Raw genomic sequence first — 14,338 nt, 5'->3', positions numbered from 1 at the left:
GGCTCCTCTGTCCGTGGGGATTCTCCAGGCAAGAATACTGGAGTGGGTTGCCATGCCCTCCTCCGGGGGTCTTCCCAACGCAGGGGTCAAACCCAGGTCTCCCGCATTGCAGGTGGATTCTTTATCAGCTGAGCCACCAGGGAAGGCCAACAGAGACAAATAAATATAAGTAAAAGTATATTTACTAGAAGATTTCTCAAAACTAGGCCTAATTAAAGAAATAATGCCTTAATAATTCCTAATTAAGAAAACAATTTCCTATGTCTTTCTTAAATAGCCAGACTGCCTTTTTAGTTAAGAAATAGATTGTTTTACCAGACTAAAAGGATTACAGGCATACCTCGGAAATATTGTGGATTCAGTTTCATTGTGGTGACAATACAGTGAATAGGCAATAAAATAAGTTACACAAATTTTTTGGCTTCCCAGTGAATATAAAAGTTACATTTACACTACACTGTAGTCTATTAAGTGTACAATAGCATTATGTCTAAAAAATTGCAGTTTGCCAAAATGTGACAAACACAAAGGGAGCAAATGCTTTTTTAAAAATGGCACCAATAGATTTGCCTGATGCAAGCTTGCCACAAACCTTGAATTTATAGTTGCACACTTCATATACTATACTGTGTAGTGTAAACATAATGTTTATAGGCACTTAGAAACCTGAAAGTTCGTGCAACTCACTCGATTAAAATATTTGCTTATTGCAGTGGTCTGGAATTGAATCTGCAATATCTCTTAATGTATGCTTATAATCTATCTTTTCTTTCTTACTTGCTTTTAAGGTTTCATTATAATATATTTAGTGATTACTCCTTACCTGCTTTGGAAAATCCTTTTCAGAACTTGAAGTACTTCCTGAATATGATGATTCATATATTTGATCGATTCTAAAATATTCTCAGCTATTATCTCATTAAATATAACTTCTCTTCAAACTGTTCTTTAATGTGTCTTTTCTAAAATCCTATTAGACTGATTCCAAACATTTTTTGCTTGATTTTCCATTTCTGTTATCTACATTTTCATCTTTTCATTTCTTCAGTCTTCTAGGTAATTTCCTTATATCTATATTCTAGACACTATTTCAACAAATTAAATATTTGCTATTTGATTTAGTGGGATTTTTACTTAAATGATTATATTTTCAACTTTAATTTTTAAAATTCTATTTTTCACTCTTCATGGTCATTTTTAATACTATAGTGATCTTTTCTTATATTTTCATTCTTTTACATGTCTTTAAACAATTTAAGAATACTTATTTTATGGGTTCTATTAATAATTCTGTTATCTGAAGATCCTAAATTTCCATATCTGTTTTTAATGTGTCACATGAAATTTGCTTTTGCTAGATTGCTTCCTTATGTATTACAGCATTTGATCATGAGATCATTTTTAATGGAGTCGTAACTTAGAGAAACCCACTATGAACCAGTGAAGTTGCTCAGTCGTGTCCGACTCTTTATGATTCCATGGACGGTAGCCTACTAGGATCCTCCATCCATGGAATTTTCCAGGCAAGAGTACTGGAGTGGGTTGCCATTTTCTACTCCAGGGGATCTTCCCGACCCAGGGATGGAACCTGGGTCTCCTGCATTGCAGGCAGACGCTTTACCGTCTGAACCTCCAGGGAAGCCCCCACTATGATCTGACTTTAATGTGTATCACTCTAGAGATACTTTGTGGCTGCTTGTTCCAATTTTTACAGCCTTTTTAAGTTGAGACTTTGGGAAGATGCAAATTGAGCAACTGAAACTGAAACCCAAGCTATATATTTCAAGTGAGTAGGTCATATTTTACCCCATAATTTTTAATTGTTTTATACCAGTAGGGATTTTAAGACCTCATATTACCAAAAATGGAAATGCTTTGTTTTTCCACAGGAGCCAGATTAATCTTTTTATAAACTATAAATCTAGTTATATAACCCACCTGCTTAAAACTCTTCATGGTTTTCATTTCTTTTTTTCAGAATGGTACATGTTCTTCAAAGCCCTGGATGATCTGCCTCCTGGCATCTCAATCAGTTTCCCCTGGGTTACTGCTCTTTGTTTGGTTCCTTTAAGGGTGTTTTTTTCCTCCCTATCCCTGAGACTTTGCACATTCTTTTCCTGCTGCCGGAAAGCCTCATTCTCAGCTTCACCTGGACAATGCCCACTTGCCTTTTTGGCCTGAGCTAAAGTGTCACTTCCTTAGGAAACCTTCCCTGAGTTCCCTAATCTTACAGTCAGCTGAGGTTAGACTCATGTTATCCACTTTCAGAGTACCCCAAGGATTGTATTTAAGTGTAATCAGATCATTCGTTTTTCACTTAATGGCGGTCCTCTGCACCTTATTAAGCTCCAGGTGAACACAGCTTGCTCATCAGCTCTGTTCATGTGAATACACAGCCCCATGTGCGTGATGCCTGTCTGTCAGTTCTGTTCATTCCTACTCTGTTCAGTGCTTATGTTGAAGAATAAAACAACAAAGCTTACTATTGTGTTTTTTTTCCATTTATTTTTATTAGTTGGAGGCTAATTACTTTACAATATTGTAGTGGTTTTTGTCATACATTGACATGAATCAGCCATGGATTTACATGTGTTTCCCATCCCGATCCCCCCCTCCCACCTCCCTCTCTACCCGATCCCTATGTTTTGAAACAGACAAACATTTTATTTAATATAAACTTGCTGCAAAAAGCTGTATCAGTAAATCAAACTGCTGTTTCAGATACAAGGAATTGTATGGAAGTTCTTAGAGTGCTGGAGACTGAAGAGCTTAATTCTAGATAGGAAAATATTTTTATAAAGTAATTTATGTTAAATTCCATTGTTTCTGAAGTAACCATTAATAAGTATGATTTATAGACTACTCCTATTGCCTGCAGTAGCCATTGTTATTACTTTTTTACTATTTATATTTCTCAAACCTTGGCATCTATTAAAAAGCTAAGGACAACAGTTTATAAAAGACAAGCTCTGTTATAATGATGATAACATCTAATTAAAAAGTTCCTTTTTCTTTACATTGAATGGCAGGAAATTTAACAAAGAAATATGTCACTTATGATAAAGCACAGAGCATTCAAATTTAATCTTAAAATGTGTTTAGTTAGCTAGCCAAATTTAGCCTCCTTAATAAATACACATTTTACAAGAAAGAATCTGAATAAACAAAGTACTCTGATTCACGCAATTCTTTTCATCACCTCCCTTTAATAAAAGCTGATTTGCTTCTTAAAGGGAGACTCAGATTTCTGATTTCATATTTTTTCTTTCTCAAAGAGGAACCTTATATTATTCTCTCCATGGTGCCACATTATAGATGGTAATAAATACATGTTGAATAAAATGTTTAACTACCTGAGTGTCACTTCATCATGACTGATTGAACCTCATTCAACTTTTACTCCCAGGAGGGCATCAAAATGACTCGTTGGGTTTTCAAGCTTGTATATTTTTTCCTGCTTCCTTTTGAAAACTATTTCCAATGTGCTATTTTAGCACCAATTCTTATCCCTGACCTGAATTATTGCAAAAAGCATCCCAGCCACATTCCTTGCTTCTTACCTGTATTTTCTCCAACCACCCCTCCATGCTAATGTATCATACAACATTTCTTCACTCAGAATTAACTAGATGTGCATTTACTGAGCTACATTTGTAGCCCAATATTGTTCTAGGTACTGAGAACTCAGAAGTGAACAAAACAAGTGCTTCCTGTGTCTCATAGAACTTACTTTCTCAAGTGAAAACAGACAACAAACAAAGAGTAAATATGCATTGTGTTGGCAGGTAAAAATGACTGCTACTAAGAAAATAATGCAAAGTGAGGGGAGGCGTGTCAAGCTTTTTGGGTTGGGACTTTTGTAAAGGCCAATCTAAGAAGGTAATACTATCTCAACAAATTTCTGAATGGACACAAATCTTGAAAATATCTAGGACAAAGGATTAGCCCCTAAGGAACGTGGGCCTGAGATGAGTGCACACTTGGTTTTGAAGAACAGTAAAGAGAACAGTGGGGCTACCCAGGTGGTCCTGTGGGTAAAATAATCCGCCTGCAGTGCAGGAGATGCAGATTCAATCCTTAGGCCAGGAAGATCCCCTGGAGAAGGGCATGGTTGCCCACTCCAGTGTTCTTGCCTGGAGAATCCCATGGACAAAGGAGCCTGGCAGGCCACAGACTGTAGGGTCACAAAGAATTGGCCATGACTGAAGCAGCTGAGCACGCACACAGGCAAAGGAGACCAGTATGGATGGGACGTGGTTGGCTGGGGACAGAGAGGAATTGACGTTGGAGAGAGAGCCTGAAGCCAGATCATGTATAACTCAATAAGCATCCAAAGGACTTTTTTATTCTAAGTGTGATAGGCAACCAAAGAAAAGTCAGGAGCAGGGCAATTAGGTGATTTGTTTATTACAGTGTCCAATAGTCACTCAATTCTCTAAGTAGGGAAATTGGGAGGGAATCGTATGCATTTAAGTAAGGGTAATGGTGGTCTGGAATAGGGTAGAGGTAGTAGAGGCAATGAGAAGTTGTCATGAAAGTGAAAATGAAAGTCATTCTGTCGTGTCCCACTCCTTGCAACCCCAAGGACTATACAGTCCATGGAATTCTCTAGGCCAGCAAACTGGAGTGGGTAGCTTTTCTCTTCTCCAGGGGATCTTCCAACCCAGAGGTCAAACCCAGGTCTCCCACATTGCAGGCAGATTCTTTACCAGCTGAGTCACAAGGGAAGCCCAAGAATACTGGCATGGGTAGCCTATCCCTTCTCCAGGGGATCTTCCTGACCCAGGAATCAAACTGGGGTTTCCTGAATTGCAGGTGGATTCTTTACCCACAGAGCTATGAGGGAACCCCCAAAGTGGTCATATTTGGGGACTGTTTTGAATTTAGTTCCCATATTTGCTTCTGTATTGGGGAGTCAAGAATTCCTCCTTTCTTCATTTTCCCTGAATGCCATGAGATCCCATGAGGTGCGATGAGATCAGTTTTGGTATTTTTAGTTAGGGATGGCCTATTAGACATATGAGTGAAGATATTTCTTAGGAAACTGGATACAGGAGCTTGGAGTTCAGGGGAAAGTTGAGGTTAGAAATACAAATTTGAAAATCATCAATATATAAATAGTATTTACTTATTTTTATTTATTTATTTTGGCCATGCCACATGGCATGGGGATCTTAGTTCCCCAACCAGGAATCAAACTCTTGCCCCCTGCAGTGGAAGTGGGCACTCCTAACAACTGGACTGCCAGGGAGTTCCCTATAAATGGTATTTAAAACCAAGCAATTGGGTGTGATCATCCTGAAAGTACTTTCTAATCATTTTCGTGCAGTGGCCCACATAAAAAATTATACTATTTGTACACTTGAAGAACAGCTCCCCAGCTGAGAAGTGGTAAATATCTGCCTGCCAATGCAGGAGATATAAGAGATGCAGGTTTGATCCCTGGGTTGGGAGGAAGAAATGGCAACTCCACTCCAGTATTCTTGTCTGGAAAATTCCACGAACAGAGGCACCTGGTGCGCTACAGTCCATGGAGATGCAAAGAATTGGAAACAACTGGGTGAACACACACACACACACTCACACTCACACACATGAAGAAACAAATAGACAATATTGCCTGAAGCTTCAAGTGATGATCCAGAGACTTTAGGAATCACATCATAGAAATATTTATAATTTGTGTGTTCATGATGGTTAGGACAACTGTGGAAAAGAATATCATGAGCACTCCAACAATTACAGGTCAAGAAGTAGAAGAGTTCAAAAGAGTCTGACTAAGAGTTTCAGTTAAGGTTCGAGGCAAACTAGGACCATGTGTCATCCTAGAACCAAGTAAAGAAAGCAATTGAAGAAGAAAGAACCAACCAGTCAGCTTTCTGCAGCAAGACTGAGTAAGACAGGGAGTGAGACTTGACTATTATCCATTTTAGAGATAAACTGAGGCTCAGAGAGGTTGCCCAAAGTCTTAGATGAGACGCGAGAGTCTGCACTTCTAGTAGGATCCCAAGTGATGTAGATGTTGCCTGTTCATGAATCATACTTAGTAGCAAGGCTCTTCTCGACCAAACTCAACTGCTTAGTTCTCCTTACTTTTTAAATTGGAAATACACTTTTTAAAAGGAATGACTACATTTGACAAAACTGAGTTTGTAGGGACCTTAACTATTATTATTTTAGCCTAGACATGAAGACTAAAGCCTGATTGTAATGGGTCAAAGAGTATAGAAGTCTATTTATAGTAGCCAAGACATAGAAGCAACCTAAATGTCCACCAATAGATAAATGTATAAGAAAGATGTGGTATATGTGTGTGTGTGTGTGTATATATATATATATATATATATATATATATATAATAGAATATAAACCAGCCATAAAAAAGAATGAAGTAATGCTATTTGCAGCAGCATGGATGGACCCAGAGATTATCATATTTAGTGAAGAAAGAGAAAGACAAATACCATATGATATCACTTATATGTGGAATATTAAAAAATGATACAAATGAACTTATTTGCAAAACAGAAATAGACTCACAAATAGAAAACAAACTTATGCTTAACAAAGGGGAAAGGGTGAGGGAGAAATTAGGAGTTTGGGATTAACAGATATTCACTGCTGTATGTAAAATAGATAACCAATAAGGACATACTGCATATAGCACAGTAAGCTCTATTCAATATCCTGTGATAATGTATAATGGAAAAGAATCTGAAAAAGAATACATATGACTGAATAACTTTGCCGTATACCTGAAACTAGCACAGCATTGTAAATCAACGATACTTCAGTTTTAAAAGAAGAATATAGGAGATGAAGGAGTGGCAATGCATTTAAGGAAATCTCTTGAAGAATTTTATTATAAAGGGGAGCACAGTGATGGAGCAGTATCTGAGTAGGAATGTGTAAGGTTTTTTTGTTTTGCTTCATTTGCTAAGGCACTGATAAGAATAAGAAGAGTGTTAAGGAAAAAGTGATAATTCAGAAAAAAGAAGGGCTAATGACCAAAGCTAAGTCTGAGGGTAGGTGAGAAGATCCCTCACCTGCATACCTGGGTTACTGGTCCATGTACGACCGGATTACTCGGCCTTACATAGGAGTCTAGGCAATTTATCCATTTCAACAGGTGGAAAGGCAAAAGCTGTAAGTGCAGATGTGATTGATTAGTAGATTTAAAATAAATTCTTAACCAATTGCTTTTCCATACAATGAAATAAATAAAGATACCAACAGTGAATGAGTGGAGCAGGAGTCAATTTTACATTTGAGGACAAAGGAAACAGTGTTTTTTTAATAAAGTATTCTCCGAACATAAGGAAGTGAATTGACAGATGTTGGAGATCCCACCTAAGATTTGTGGATGTAAATTTAAAACGAGAGTATTCTGTATGATTTGGGGTTTAGCTGCACCAGGAGCAGAGAAGATGGAGAATTGGACTTAACCATGGTTTGTGTTTTTTCCAGTGAATACAGCAGGGGGACAGAAGGGCAAGAAGCTGAGTTTAGATTGAAGGGACTTATTATAATAATTAACAATGGAACCTAAGCTGGGTAAAAAGAGTTACGAGTACATAGGGCAGGTGATGAACTGAAAAAGTTGGTGCGGTCAATGGGCTCAAAAAAGTTCCCATGGGCTCAAAGAATTGTGAAAATCTTAGTGTTTGAAGAACTGAACTAAAAGGATATTAAATGGTACTCTCTAGAGAGTAGGACACTTGCTGTTAGGAGTGCTACAGACTGAATGTTGTGTCCCCTCAAAATCCATACTTTGAAATCCCAACTCCCAATGTAATCGTATTAGGAGGTAGAGACTTTGGAAATGAATTAGGTCATGAAGATTGAGCCCTCCTGAAAGGGATGAGTATCCTTATAAGAAGAGACTCCAGAGAGATGGTTTTTCTCTCAGCCATGTGAGGATACAAGAGGAAGACAGCTTCTGCAAACCAGAAAGAGTGCCCTCACCAAACACTGGATCTACCTTGATCTGGGACTTGACTTTGAACTTCACAGCCTCCAGACTGTGAGAAATAAATGTTTTTGTCTAAGCCACCCAGTCTATGGCATTCTGTTACGGAAGCCTAAACTGATTAATAAGATGGGTTGGATGATGGTGGTGGTGGTTGTCGTTGCATGATAATGACAAGTTCTATGGAGGTAGGTACCAGGAGGAGTGAAGACAAGGTCACAGGCAGGAAAAGGGTCAGGGAGGAACTGAAATTTAAGGATTTGGGGTGAAACAGTTGTGTGGAAACAGAAATGACCAAAAATGATGACAGTTCATTGAGTCATGTGCAGTCGTTTGAAAAGCAGTGAGGGATGTGCTAAAATCTTCAGTGAATAAGGAAAAGTGACCAGAAAGATCATGGATGTCTGCAGTGTCGTGGAGTGAAGGGTGATAAACCAATATAATTCATCAAAAGAAGGGGAATTTTTAAGCAAGGCGGTAAGAACGGTTCTTGGGAAATAACAAAAAGGAGGAAAAGGGCAACTATCTCACTTTCAGGTCCAGTGATTTTCTAGATGGAGGTGGGAGCAGCCATTACTTGAGAAGGCTTGGGTGATGCTCTGCCCTCACAGAAGTACAAGATTTGTGTTAGAGCAAGTATGTGGTTGGAGCCTTCAGAGAAAGAAATCAAGGGTAGAGGAGACTTTGCTGATGGCAATGAGAAGCTCCAAAGGGCATCATTGGAAGGACTTGAAGATCAAGGATGGGTGGGATTTGGGTTAGACTGTTGGATGTACTGGGACAGCAAGTGTTTGGGCAATGCAGGAAGACCTTGAGGGCTTAGACTTCCTGTGATTATTTCAGTTGGGGAAATATGACACATTAATAAAAGGGATTTAGTAAGGAGTTTGTTTCCTACCTTTCCAGTCTGATCTCAAGCATACTTCTCTCAAATCCTCTACCCATTCAATTTGAAACCTTCCACACACCAATATACTTGTTGGTTCAAACTGGTTCTACTGCACAGTATGGCTTTATCACTACTCTCTCCTGCTTCTTCTAGGAAATTTCCCCATGTTCTTACCAAGTCAGGATTCATTTCTCCACATATCACTATAATTGCTTAATGTAATCTGCCACTTACCTATTCACTTATATATAATTATTTCTCCCACAATAGATTGTGAGCCTCTGAACCAAAGATATAGGGTGGTTTCTATTCTCCATAGTACCTAGAACTGTTGTCAAAGTTCAATAGAAATGTACTGATCCATTTGTTGAACTCTGCCCTTTATTCACCCTGAGGCCTCCAGACTTCAGCACTGTACCTATGATGCTAGTAAATAATCTGCAGGTACCCAGGTAGAGGTAGTCCTCCTGTCTCTACCCCATTCTCCCTCATCTCAAGCAAGACTGGCCAGTGTCTTTTGGGGATAGACATCATAGAGCTGTGAATAGCCATTTTTGATTTGTAAACCATAGAAATACTCACAAAGATGTGAAGATAAAATACTGCCCAAGTTGTACTGAAAATTGGGGAAAAAATTATTATTTATTGCAATATGTGGTCTTGTTTCGATATAAAAATATAACTATAGAGTATGGAAGCTAAAAGACGCTGACCTCATAGTAATGATTGGGGCCAAGAGTAACAATTTCATGAAGTTATTTTGCTTACCAATTTTAAATATACACATGCATATACACATGTTTATAGAAACTAACTTTTGTTTATATAATTAAAATCACTCGAGGGTATTTTAAATCAATTAGCTGTATTTGCTTTTATTACAACAGGTGATAAATAGGTACAATTGTTCTGTTATAATGTAATTTTAATAATATTCATATAATTTTGTGTTCTGTAAAGTGAAAATATGATTTCACAATTTTAAAACTTTTTTTCCTACATAAGCATCTTCTACTACTTTAACTTTGCCGAAAAGATTTATTTTAAGATGTACCCATTTTATTTTTAAATGTGTGCTTGTATTTTGTGTTTCTTTTTCTGCTTAGTGATACTTAATCTTATTATAAACCTTTTATGTGATTTGTATGCATATTACTGCTTTTCAAAGTTGATGAGCTGTTCTCACATTCTTTCAAACACATAATAGATTGATTTTAAAATTCCCAAATGTTATAAATAATTATTTCTAAAAAAGTTCCCTGTGAAATTAAAACTTTTCTGTGAAAAGCAGATGAACTTAAGCTTATTTAAGCTTTTCAATGACTGTCAATTAATTTCTGTGAATACTGTTATAGAGTACTATAAAGACTTTGAGGGTAGCACTGAGTCAATGTATTCAGATGATTTTATGGATTCTGCATGGAGAATTAAGTTAAAGTACACTGTTTTCAACATCATATACTAGGCCAAGAATGCATAGGCTTTCAGAGTGTGTCAGGCTGCTTCAGTTCAAATCCCAGCTCTGCCACTTACTAGAAATGTGACCTTGGGTGAGTTACTTAAGCTGTCTATGGCAGACATTATTGTTCACTATACAAAAGACATTCTCTACCTATTCTCCTTTGCCTTTTTCTGGCTGACAGAGCCTTCACATCCCTATAGGGGCCAAAAATACCAATGATTCTTGTGGCTTCCCTTGAAGTTAGGTATTGGCCTGTGATCCAACACTATCCAATGAGCTGTAAAGAAAACCTGCTAGAGATATCCAAGGACGAGTTTCCCTCCCTGTTAAATAGAGAGTAGGAAGTAATGAATGCAATGCAGTTTTTCCTTGGCCAAATATTGTTCTGTCTCTGATGCCTGAGGTTGTGGCAGCCATCTTGTAAAATATGAAAGGGTAAGCCAAAGAACCAACCTAAGGTGAACAGAGGAGAAAGAGTTTGGATCCTTTATGACATTACTTAAGCCTCTGGGAAAATCCAGAAGCTTTTTAGCAGAGTTTCTGATATGTTAAAGAAGGCTGAGCATCGAAGAATTGATGCTTTTGAACTGTGGTGTTGGAGAAGACTCTTGAGAGTCCCTTGGACAGCAAGGAGATCCAACCAGTCCATCCTAAAGGAAATCAGTCCTAAATATTCATTGGAAGGACTGATGCTGAAGCTGAAACTCCAATACTTTGGCCACCTGATGCGAAGAACTGACTCATTGGAAAAGACCCTGATGCTGGGAAAGATTAAAGGTGGGAGGAGAAGGGGATGACAGAGGATGAGATGGTTGGATAGCATCACCGACTCAATGGACATGAGTTTGAATAAACTGTGGGAGTTGGTGATGGACAGGGAGGTCTGACATGCTGCAGTCCATGGGGTCGCAAAGGGTCAGGCATGACTGAGCGACTGAATTGAGCTGAACTGAACTGTTATGTTAGATTAAAATTTTTTCTCACGATTTAACCCATATTTTGTAGGGTCTTGTGTTACAAGAGAAACACGTAAGAGTTTCCCTACTATACTCTCCAGTTCAAAATTAGACAGACACAATGGTAAGCAGATACCCTTCTCTTGTTTTTCGTTTTAATTAGAAAGCTTTCAACATTTAACCATCATCAAATTTGATGATATCTGTAAGGGTTTTTAGAAACCCTCTATCAATAAACCACTCCTAGTTTACTAAAAGAATTTTTTAATTATAATGGAAGTTGCATTTTTCTGCATCTATTGCAATGATATTTTTCTCCTTTACTTCATTAATGTGACAAATTATACTAATTCATTAATAAATTGTATCTAATCTAGAATTTTTGAAGACCCAACTGGTTTATGATATAATTGATCTATTGTATATTTTGGATATTATTGTTGACTTTGATTTGTTATGTCCATTCATGTTTATAAATAAGATTGACTTTTAATCTTCCTTTCTCATAATGTCCTTGTCAGACTTTTGGATTGAAGTTATACTAACTTGTTGAAATGAGTTCACAAAAGTGTTTTTCTACTTTTCTGGAAGAGTTTTACAAAACTGGAACTATTTCTTCTTTAAATGTATTTTAGAATTTGCCACTTATACTATGTGGGCCTTGAGCTTTGTTTGTAGGAAAATTTTGAGTTTTAAATTAATTTTTTAAACAATTGTAAGAATATTCAAATTTTCTTTTTGGGTCAGTATTGGACTAAATATGTTTTTCAGAAATGTGTTGATACGTATTTCCCCTCATTTGTTACTATACTGGTATAAAATTATTTTTAACACCCTTTTACTATCTTTTTCATATCGTGTGATTTGCAAAACTGTGCTTTTTATTCTTATCATATTAGTCAAGTCTTTTACATTTTTTCTTAATCTTTTTGCTTTCTGCTTCATTAGTTTCTGCTTCTATTTTATTTCCTACTGTTTACTTTCTTTGAGTTACTTTTGCTATTCATTTTCTAACTTCTTAAGATAGATACTTAGATCATGAATTTCAGAGATTTTTCTGAGTATTTTGCATTTTAAGGCTGCATGTTTTCTAAGCACTGCTTTTACTGAAAGTTTTAAGTTTAAAAATATTTTCTAGGGAATTCCCTGGTGGTCCAGTGGCTAAGACTCTGTGCTCCTGATACAGGGGGGCTGGGTTCGATCCCTGGTCAGGGAACTAGATCCCACATGCCACAACTAAGACTCTATGCAGCCAAATGAATAAAAATAAATGTTTAAAAAAATATATATTTTCTAATTTCCAATGTATTGTAATTTCTTCTTTGACATATTGATTACTTACAAGTGTATTTTTAGTTGCCTAATATGTTGGGATTTTCAAATTATCTTTTCATCATATTTTTTAGGTTACTTGATTTTGGTGTGAAAATGTTCTTTGAAATTTTTTGAAATTTGCTTGTGTATGGGCAGTCTTTGTAAATATTCAATACGTGATTAAAAATAATGTGCATTCTGCAGTTGTTGGGTAGTGTTACATCTATTTCTATCATGTCTATATTGTTAATTGTGTTGTTCAGTTCTTCTATATCCTTGCTTCATTTTGTTTTATGTTTTGTTTGCTCTCTTATAACAGTTACTCATTATAATTGTTGGTTTTTTTCCCAGTAGTTTTGTCAATTTTTTTCTTTGTATATTTTGAGGTCACTTTTTTTTAGCCACACCACACAACATATGGGATCCTAGTTTCCTGACCACGGACTGAACCTGCATTTTGAGCACAGACTCCTAAACATCGGACCACCAGAGAAGTTCCTGAGGTCAGTATTAATTTCATACATTTTTATAATTGTTTATCTTTCTGTAAAAATGAGCCTTTTCTGTTCTTTTACCTTTAATTTTTCTGAATATATAGCATACATGCTTTAGATGAGTCTGTTATAAAGATACATAGTTGTGTATTTTAATTCAGCCTGACAATGTTTTTCTTTTAATCGGGATATTCAATCCATTACTATTTAAGGTAAGCATTGGTTTACTTAAATAAAAAATATGCCATTTTACTCAGTTCTTCTATTCATCTCGTCTCTTCTGTGTTCCTTCTCTCCTTTCTTCCTTTATTTTGGATCAATTATTTTTATTATTTCATAGTTTTCCTCAACTAGCTTGGAAATTAGTTCTACTGTATTTTGTTATTCTTTAGTGATTTTTTCAGAGGTTTCAATGTTCATACATAATTTATCAAAATCTAATCTTAGTTGATGCTTTTACTCCCTTCTGAGACAATGAAACAATTTTGGAATACTGAACACCATTAGCTCTGTTCCCAATATATATGCTATATATCAAACTGTCATGTTTCAACTCTCTATATATTTTTAACTACTTGAGTCATGATAATTATTTTATACAGGTAGTATTTTCTTATATTTACCCAAATTTTTACCATTTCTATTCTCCTTTTTCTCTTCCTTAGTCTCCGACTCTCTATTTACCATCCTTTTCCTTCTTCCTAAAGGAAGTTTCCGGTTTCATATACTATGAATCAGCTGGTAATAAGTTCTCTCCATTTTAAAAATTTTATCTTTACTATGGAAGGATATTTTGATTGGGTAAATTATTCTAGATTGGCACATTAGAGGTTTCATACAATTGCCATCTGATTTTCACTGTTACAGTTGATAGATCACATCTCAGACTGTTATTACTTTAGTGGTTATCTTTTTTTCCCCTGGCTGTTTTTCTTCTTTTTAATTGTTTGTTTTTTCAATTCTATTATGATGTATCCAGATATGAATATCATTTTATTTATCCTGAATCCAGTTATATCCAGTTTCTTAAACCTGTTGTTCTTTCTTAAACCCTTGTTGTCTTTCAGCAACTTTTGGAAAAAGTCAGCCATTCTCTCTTCAAATAGTCCTTCTTTCCATTTTCTTATCTCTTTCTGGTACTGCATTTGAATATAGATTAGACCCTTACATTCTTTCCTTATGTTTCTTTTCTCCTTTTTCTTTTCATCACCTTTTGCCTTATCTCTCCATCTGAAGTTTGGGTATTTTCTTCTG

At 36.3% G+C, this 14,338-nt stretch overlaps 1 long non-coding RNA gene across 3 annotated transcripts in view; it reads left to right on the top strand.

Moving 5' to 3' along the window:
- LOC122682977 overlaps nucleotides 1-14,338 on the top strand; it is a 64,811-nt gene that overhangs the window by 27,982 nt on the left and 22,491 nt on the right. For all 3 annotated transcript variants that reach the window (XR_006337587.1, XR_006337584.1, XR_006337588.1), the window contains exons 2-3: nucleotides 11,326-11,400; nucleotides 12,977-13,093. This is a non-coding gene — a long non-coding RNA (uncharacterized LOC122682977). The remainder of the gene's footprint in view (nucleotides 1-11,325; nucleotides 11,401-12,976; nucleotides 13,094-14,338) is intronic.

This window comes from Cervus elaphus, chromosome 3 (genome assembly GCF_910594005.1).
Source record: "Cervus elaphus chromosome 3, mCerEla1.1, whole genome shotgun sequence".
Taxonomy (NCBI): domain Eukaryota; kingdom Metazoa; phylum Chordata; class Mammalia; order Artiodactyla; family Cervidae; genus Cervus; species Cervus elaphus.
Note: the sequence above shows the minus strand (reverse complement) of the source record. Positions and strands in the feature narration are given on the sequence as shown.